This window comes from Ahaetulla prasina, chromosome 7 (assembly GCF_028640845.1).
Source record: "Ahaetulla prasina isolate Xishuangbanna chromosome 7, ASM2864084v1, whole genome shotgun sequence".
In the NCBI taxonomy this organism is placed as follows: Eukaryota; Metazoa; Chordata; class Lepidosauria; order Squamata; family Colubridae; genus Ahaetulla; species Ahaetulla prasina.
The window spans coordinates 56,449,619-56,458,714 of record NC_080545.1 but is presented as its reverse complement, the minus strand read 5'-3'; positions in this window follow the sequence as shown (position 1 = coordinate 56,458,714).

The window sequence follows — 9,096 nt, the reverse complement described above, 5'->3', positions numbered from 1 at the left end:
CTCCTTTATTTCCCTTTCCATTGATTTATTTTTTATTTTTTTATTTTTTTGATCAGTGAAGATAAATTATTGGTCAACCTGAGTCAGAAGTCTCTTGCTGCCCTCCTGTGGCTGAATCCCTAATATCCTAACATATTCCTGCTCAGATTTTTAACATAAAAAAGGTACTGGAAGAATTGACAATTTACTACTCTCTATATACACTTAATCAAAGTTGTTTAAAGTTTAAAATTTAGATTTGATTGGAGACTACTCCTAAAAAAACAGCACTGGACCAGAAGATCTAAGTAATTCTAGGCCAGTGGCCAACTTCCCTCTCATGGACAAGATACTAAAGCATCTGGTGGCTGATTAGAGCCAGATACTCTTGCATTTCAGTTGATTTTTAGGGCTGGTTTTTGCACTAAAACTAACTTTGTTGATGATCTTGGCAGGAGCAAGACAAGGAAGTGCAATCCTACTGATTATCCTGGCACTTTCAACAGCTTTCAATATCATAGACCATCAGTTCTTTTGGAGACGATTTACAAGTGCTATTCATGCCTGGTTGAACATCTCCCAAAGTAATTATAGGGTGTTTCTATTTGACCTCAAGGTTATAAACACTTTGATATATACTGTGGCATTACACAAAACTCAATTTTAATTCCCAATATTGTGTAATATTTATAAGAATATGAGTGAGTGAGATCATTCAAAAATCTAAAACAAGTACCAGCAACCTACTGTGTCTCTCATAATCTCTATCACACCTTTTCACCAGATCCAGGAGAGTCAGAATAATTGCATAAATCAGTGTTTACTTAAACTATAATAACTAATGCACTGAAAATCAGTCCAAAAAAAAAAAAAGAAATAGGATATAGTCATATAATAAATAGTTTATCTGTCCAAATGCATGGTAGTTAACCTTTGGATTGAATTGCACCGTCTCAACACACACAAAAAGAAAGGTCCAAGATATTTCTCTGACATTAAAGAACATGGTATGCCTGATATAGCCTTATATATAGATAACATTTTATTATGGTGATTCATGAAAGCCACTTTGATATGGTCCTAAGGTAGAAACTGCTAGACTAATTGAATACTTGGAGATTAATTAAAAGTCTAGGGGTTCTAGTCTTTAGGCATAAACATTGCCTTGGGTGCAAAAACATCTGGACCACCTCTCAAATACCATCAGCATTGACAGAATCACCATCAGTCAGTTGCAAAAGGCAGCTTTACTTGGAAAGGCTTATATCCTGCAACAATACTTTAATGCCAACAGTTTTGTCTATTCCAAGTCCTTATTATCCACTCAACAGTTGGATAAAGTACTAGATCCAATCTAGATATCTTGCTGACTGTGCAATCAGCCATAATAATAATTAAAGGATTATTTATAAATTATTAATTAAATAAATATTAATGATTAAATGGTATGTTAAACCAACTGATTTTAAAAATAAACAAAACAAAAACACTGAGTGCAGCATAGAAATTTAATAAATTATTGTTAAATTTCTATGCTGCACTTGGGGTGTTTTTCTACTGTTTGTTTAATATCAGTTGGTTTAACATACCATTTAATCATTCTGATCTTTTTTAATCACAAATAAGGGGTGATGGCCATGAATTCCTGCGTCACCATGGAGGCCAAACCCAGGGATGGCAGATTAAACTCCCCTAGGGTCAAATATTAGGGGCATCTTCCCCCTCAATGACCTTCTGATCTCATACCATGCCCACCACCACTTGAATCTGTTATCCCTCCCAAACCTCAAGAGGGGATCCTCTGCCTCCAACCTTGGTCTCCTCCCATCTGGGCCAGTGGCCTGCCATTTTCCCAGCCAACCCATTTGTCGAGGGATAAGTGAAAAAAGGAGGGGGGGGGACTCAGCAGCATTTAAGCACTAACTCTCAGTGCCAGCCAAATCCTTCACTCTCTTCACCCCCTCATTGATTCAATATAACCTCCCCACAGTAACTAGTCTCTCCACTGACCAGCTGGGGGAGGACCCCATGCATATATACCCCCTACTCTGTCTCTTACTCAGAGAGGTGGATTCAAAGCATTCTAATCAGACTGGGGCCTTCCCCTATCACCTCAGGGAGGGGGTGGGAAGTGAGGTCTCATGAAGTCCCAAATCACCCTTCAGTCATTCCTTATCAGTTCCAGTAGAGGCCAGTGCTTCCCAATGTTTTTCTTAGAGGAGTTAGGGTCAGTCTTTTCCCTTCTGGTGCCTTCTGGATTCCATATCCACTCCTGGACATCCAGCTCCATCTGGCCCTTTATCACCACTAGATTCAGTTTGCTTTTCTGGAGGCCTCTTGTCTTTAGGCTGTGAATTTTGACATCCAGCCTTCTATCTCACGGCCAGGGGCTGCAGCCATTGAATCTCTGAGCTGGTTCTGGATATCAGTCTCTGCAAGTCCTCGGCCCAGATTAGCTTCGGCTCCAGGCCATCCCTTTGCTCTATCTCACCAATGCACTAGGGCAGGGGTCTCCAACCAACTTTAAGACTTGTGGACTTCAATTCGTGGACTTGTGGACTCAGTTTTGCTGGCTGATGAATTCTTGGAATTGAAATCTACAAGTCTTAAGTTGCCAAGGTTGGAGTCCGCTGCACTAGGGCCCCAATTCCTGACTGGCTCTCTAGCTCTTGCTGGGCTCTTGCCTCTGCTGTTCCACCACTGGCCTCAGCAACTTTCCCCTCCAATCTTTGATCAAAGGTCTGTTGTGGCAGGGAAAACAAAATCCTGTGCTGGCTGGAGAGCTGCACTGGGACCAGTTTGGCTATTAACTATAAACCAGCTCTCCACCCTGCTTTCTGACATTTCTCTCACTGGCTGAATTCCTTGGCACAATAGAGCTCAATTCCTTGGCAACAGCAGAGGCAGCCAACCTCCAACTGAGCATCCATCTTTACCTTCTCTTATTGTGGCTGCTGCTGGCAATTTTGGCTTGATTCCTCAATGGCCCCAGCTGCCAGTCTCTGGCAAGTTTCCAATTGGACCTGTTGTGACCCAGGCCCAAGTAGGTAATAATAAACTTAGTCCGTGGAAAAACAAACTTTATTCGAACAGCTGGGAATTACTTCATTCCCAGCATCGTTCAACTCAAAGTAAAACAAATGCCTCCCAACACAAATTGCTCAGTTATCTAACAAACCTTAATCCAATTAGGCAAACTGCCAAAGGCCCTTCCTGGCAAACATCCAGAAGCCACAAAAACGAAGACATACACGAAGCAGAGGATGAAGCAGAAGACGCAGCTACAACATTGTTTCTGGCAAAGTTGAAACACGGGTGCTGGTCTGTTTTAAGCCTTATGAGAGGGGCCAATCATCTCTTGGCCCTACTCCCAAGTTGTCCTCTCTGCTTGAGCTAATCTTGTCTTCTAGCAGCTCTTCTTATGCGTGCATTAGGAACAGGCTCCTCCTGTTCCTCTGCCTCACTATTATCATGCTCTGGAGGCTCTGGAGTCCGCACCTCACTTCCCAATGGCCCTGGCCTCACCTCAGCCTCATCACTGTCTGACTCTGTTGCCAGGTCCGTAGGCTACTGACGGACCACAACAGGGCCTCAGAATAGGTAGGCAGGGGCTTATCTTGTCCTGCAAATAATGAGGAATCCCCCTTCTCTTCCTCATGCATACATTTGCTCACTTCCTTCAGGGCAGGGCAAAAAATGGCTACATCGGCCATCTTTTGTGTACAGTGTCTTTAGTGAAAAAAAATAATGTTTTACTGAAGTATACAAGTCTATTGTGAAGCAGAGTATAGAAATAAAGAAATGAAAAGAATAAGGAAAACTGGATCTTAATTTAATATAATGTTCAATAGAAACCAACATTATTTGTATTACTTAATGGATGGTAATATCATATCTCTAAAGTCAAGTCTCACCCAAAAAGGCATTTTTCTTCATTCTACTGCAATAAAAATAGTAATGCAAACAATAATGGCAATTAACCAACAAACCTCTGGCTGGTATATTTCCAAGCTATTTGGGAAATATCAGCTTGCTGGCTTAAGATAAAGTTTCTATATGGAGCTACATTGCATAAGGAAGACCACCTACATCTTGTAGCCTGACTCTTCTTTCCTGGTAACATATTCAACAGCAAGCATATATGGAAGAATACTATGATTTAAGAGACTGGAGGCCAGGGTCAAGTTGAAGACCTTTGGCAGACGTATTAGATTTCTCATAGCATTTTGCCTCTGCAGTTATGCAGATGTTAAAGCAAAGCAGCTGAGCCTAGTTCTCTGTCAGTCCTCATGAATGGACCTTTGGGGATAAGATTATGTTACCTTCATAATGTGAACCTTACGAAGTTCATTCACCTCAAATACGAAAGGCAGCCAATTATAGGGTTATAATTGCTGCAGAGGGGCTTAAAATTAGCCTTGGATGATCTGACTCAAATGATGTATATAATGGACATGTGATTTCAGTAAGGGGCTAATAATGGAGATATATTAAGCCCCTATTTATAAAGTGTTCTAAATAGACTACTGTGAGAGGAAAAAACTATCCCAAAATTCTAGTCAGTTGTCAAAGATATGGGTTAATATTTTAGCCTCTTGACTAAATGTTAGCTTGGGGTGAGATACAATTACTATGGCATCTATCCCACTAGGGCTATCAGGCATAGGCCCAGAGACCACTCTTCTCAGAGTTCCTCAATTCAACACTGCACTTTTTTTCCTTTAAAATATCTATAAAAGGCTTGTTGAGCATTCTCCTTGTTTTCTCTCATAGACATTACCTACAGAAATATGGGGACTGTGTACAACTTCAGCTTTTCTCTTGAGGCACCCACACTCTGAAAGTTAGAGGTGTTCAAAAGAAAACATACCTGAGTAAGTCATTGGGACATAAAACTGGAAGACAAACAAACTGGGGGCTTAAATTCCTGGGAGGAGAGGGAAAGGGGCACTTTTGCCCAAAGGATCCTTAATCTTAGTAGCACCACTACATATCTTCAGTCACTGAAAAACCTACTACAGTTGCAGAAACAAGCTAATAGGTTGCTACAGTAGGTTGTAGCAAGAGCCAAAAAGCAGTTATTGTAAAACTTCTTCTTTCAATGAGCTGGAAAAATATGCTTTAATATTACAACAAAACATCCAAATTAAACCATTTTCCTTCATTGTGAAATCACACCATAGGATATCTTTGACAGCATGACCACATCTTTCCATATACCAAAAAAAAAATTCTTATTCTTATGCACTACTACAGTTTTTAACTTTTTCTTATTGTAGTATTTCTGAACCACATATACATTTTCTAAGAGCCCTCTTCAGCAAGTTTTATTAAGATGAGTGTACTGTAGCTGATAACATTGCTATATTAGACACTACAGCTTATTTGATTTGAACCAAATCAGCATGTCTCACACTGGATACTTTCAACGGAATAAAACAATTCCTCTACCCATAATTATACTGTCTCAGATACTTTCCTGCAGCGAAGGTGGTAGTATTTATCTACTTTAGTTTCAATATTCTAAATGGCAACTTCCATGCAAGGATGGATTATAACTTCCATTCATGACAAACATATACTAGGTGACACAGAAAAAGATTTAATATAAAGTAGGCTCTCTTTTTTTCCCCCAAGGTCATCTTTCTTTTATGTTTAGGCTTCCTTTATGAATGAATGCATTCCCTGTAAAGCTTAGAAGCAAACATCAAATTCTTTCTCAAGTATCTCTAATGATCAATTTGCTCTAATGTTGAGAAAATTTACAAAAATCCAGTGGAAACCATCCAATTAAAAACATCAAGTTTTTTTTTCCAAACTCTTTATTAAGTCTAACATATTTTATCTTGAATCTGGAATGAACTCCTTGTATTTGTTGATTTTTTTTTTACCAGGACTCTCACTCTGATTCTTCAGAATAATTTCAACTCAACCTAGAACAATCAGCTTTGGAATGATTGGTTTATATTTTCAATCATTTCTGGTGGTACTGAATAAAGCTAAAACTAAAATTAAAAATTAAAAAAAGGTTTCCAAAAAGATCAGGAACTTCAGGAATTGTTAGATATCCTTCCAGCGACCACTTAGCACACATTGTCTAGCTCTTAAAAACTATAATATTTACATCTTATTTCAGTTAAAAATTCAACATCACACATTATAGCTAAATAAATATCCTCATTTCTAGAATTTCTAGAATTTTTATGCAATGACCAGATGCTCATTTGCCTATTAATCCAAGGCTTTTTAAATTCCTGGTGTCAGCTTTCTATCCTGATATGATTGTAAATATGCCTTGAAAGTGTGAATTATTTTTTTACAATGGTTTGAAACAAAAAGAAAGAAGGTTAGAAGTTATTTTGCATGTCTTTTTTTGAACTTAATTAAAACATTCCTTTTACTTTTCAAAGAACTTCAATATTATTACCTTATGCTGACACCTATTGGGAAAATACCTTTAACTCATACAGTAGATGTTCACTATTGATAAATCAAAATAATATACTAAATTTATAAAATACAGAAGCTTCCATAACACCAAGTTTAATGATCAGTGCTAAATTTATAACAGGTTCATTGCTTCTCAAAAATAAGGGGATTTAGGAATTGGGGGGGGGGAAATAATCAGGATAAGGAGGGGAGGACAACATCTAGTTTTATGTCTTTTTTAAAATAAAGAGAATACATTTACAAGGTCAGCACCAAGACTTTAAGCATCATGTTTTCTGATTCCCCAACATTTCTCTCAAGCTATCTGCTAGCTGAATTAAGTAGCCTCCAAAATAATCCAAGCTAAATCCAAACTACACAGCAGGATCTCCAAAAACATTGTGTTACAACGTGTAAAGCAACCTTTCTCTGCCTGGGAAGAATTTTCAACTAGGATGGACATTGCTAAGAATTCCAAGAATTTAAGTCTTTACACCTATAGGGCCCCTATAAGGATCCTAATCAAAAGCTGTAAATCCATGTGTTTATCATTAAATTTCTAATAACCTTAGCACCTCTATCAAAGTTATTATTTCTCTGCTTGCAGAGGGTAAGTTGTTTAAAGACAGAGTTGGCAGCATAGATGTTATCTTCTGACTTCTGGGTATGTTAAGAAATCAAAGGAAGAGAAATACAGGTTACTTCCTCTCCCTCTCCTAGATTTCTTTCAAAATTTTCAACCAAAGATGACGTAATATATCTTGTAAAATGACTCCGTACTATTGATGTTCATTTTTATACTGTATAAAGAGTTTGTTTTTCTGGAAAACTGAAATACTGATAACTGTTGATAATCAATTCTTTATGGTGGTGCTAGGCTGGCGAAGATGGCCAAGAAAAGAATGATAACAAGAGTTACTGTTGGTCACCACTTCTGGTGTTGCTGTGTAATAGTGGTGGATTCCCTCACTCATTCTCCACCAGTAATTGTTTCCAAATATTTGATTGATTTTTATTGTTTCCATCTTTTGTTATTTCGAAGCACAATTCTGTGATTCCTGGATGTGGTTCAGAAATATTTAAGATATTTAAGATTGTTTCTAGAACAATCCTTTGGCATTGTCCTTTCTTATTTTCCCCAAGGAGAACTTCATTTATATATATATATAATGCTGATGGCTAACTCATCACTTCCATCACTAAAATAAACCCACATAAAATAATAGCCTGGTGGTTGAAGGTTTAACAGTTATGACAAGAAACCAAGACACAATACTTATCATCTCACTCAACCTCAGACGTTATCAGTCGGCAGGAGAAATTTAATCCTAAACATAAATTGCATTTCCTAAAAAAACATAATCTTGCCTTAAGACACCAAACTCACTGATTAGAGGGAATGTCTGTGTTTACACATTTGTAGAGCGCATGCTGACTGTATTAGTGTCCTAGGAAACAAATCGGGCACAGCACACAGACTGGCTAGAAGCACAAAGTTAAAGAAAAAAAAATTTTTTTTTGAAATCAGACACTCCGATCTCTAAATCCTTTCAAATTCCTGAAGCACATTAGCTTTACTACTGCATGATGTGCACGGTAGTATTTCCTCTAATGAAATCTGACTAGAACTTTAAATGAGTTTAATGCATGAAATGTATAAATAAAATGTGGCCTTGATTAAATTTAGACTTGATATGTAACTTAAATGGGTAGCACAAGAGCAGGGTCAGTATCATGTATCCAGCTTATTTTTGACCATGCTTTGTTAAAAGGAGCTTGAATTTTTACATTCCATATACCTTCCAATAAGAAGACAATATAACAGAGAGGTTTCCCTCTGACACACAGTATGCTTTGGCATTTCTGGAATGCCAAAGAAAGTATTCCTAATTTCATATATAAATTCTGGTTTAATAGATACGTGTATGTGACTGGTAAAGGTATGGGCTTCTAATGTATTTGAGTTCGAAAACTATGTTTGCAAAAATTAGAATTACTTCTTTGAGGGGAGAATATGGCAGACCACACAATCATTTTTGAAAACATTTAAAGTGGTATGTTTTTTTAAAAAAAAAAATCTGGTCACTCATTTTGAAAAGAACAGAACACTGAGGTAGGGAACTGACCCATGAGCTAGAATACCATTTAGTACCTGGAACATCTCATGATGATTTTTACATGTCCATGAACAACCACCTATCAATAACATGTCATATACATGGATATAATTTACTTGAACTTCAGTAAGGCATTTGATAAAGTAGACCACAATCTACTACTTGATAAGATAAAAAAAAAAGTAAGTTAGATAACATCATCACCAGATGGATTCATAACTGGCTGATCAACCACACTCAACATGTAGTCTTTAATGGAATTGTATTTACATGGAGGGAAGTATGCAGTGGGGTATCCCGAGACACTGTCTTAGGCTCAGCACTCTTCAATATCTTCATCAATGATTTAGACAAGGGGAGAGAAGGGTAACTCATCAAATTTGCAGATGAAATCAAGGTGGCAGGAATAGCCAACACTCCAGAAGATAGGTTCAAGATACAAAAGGATCTTGAACACTGGGCCCTATCTAACAAAATGAAATTCAATGGTAGAAAAGGGTGTTCTAATTTATGCAAGAAAAACCAAATGCACAGGTATAGAATAGGTGGTACCTGGCTCAATAGTAGTAAC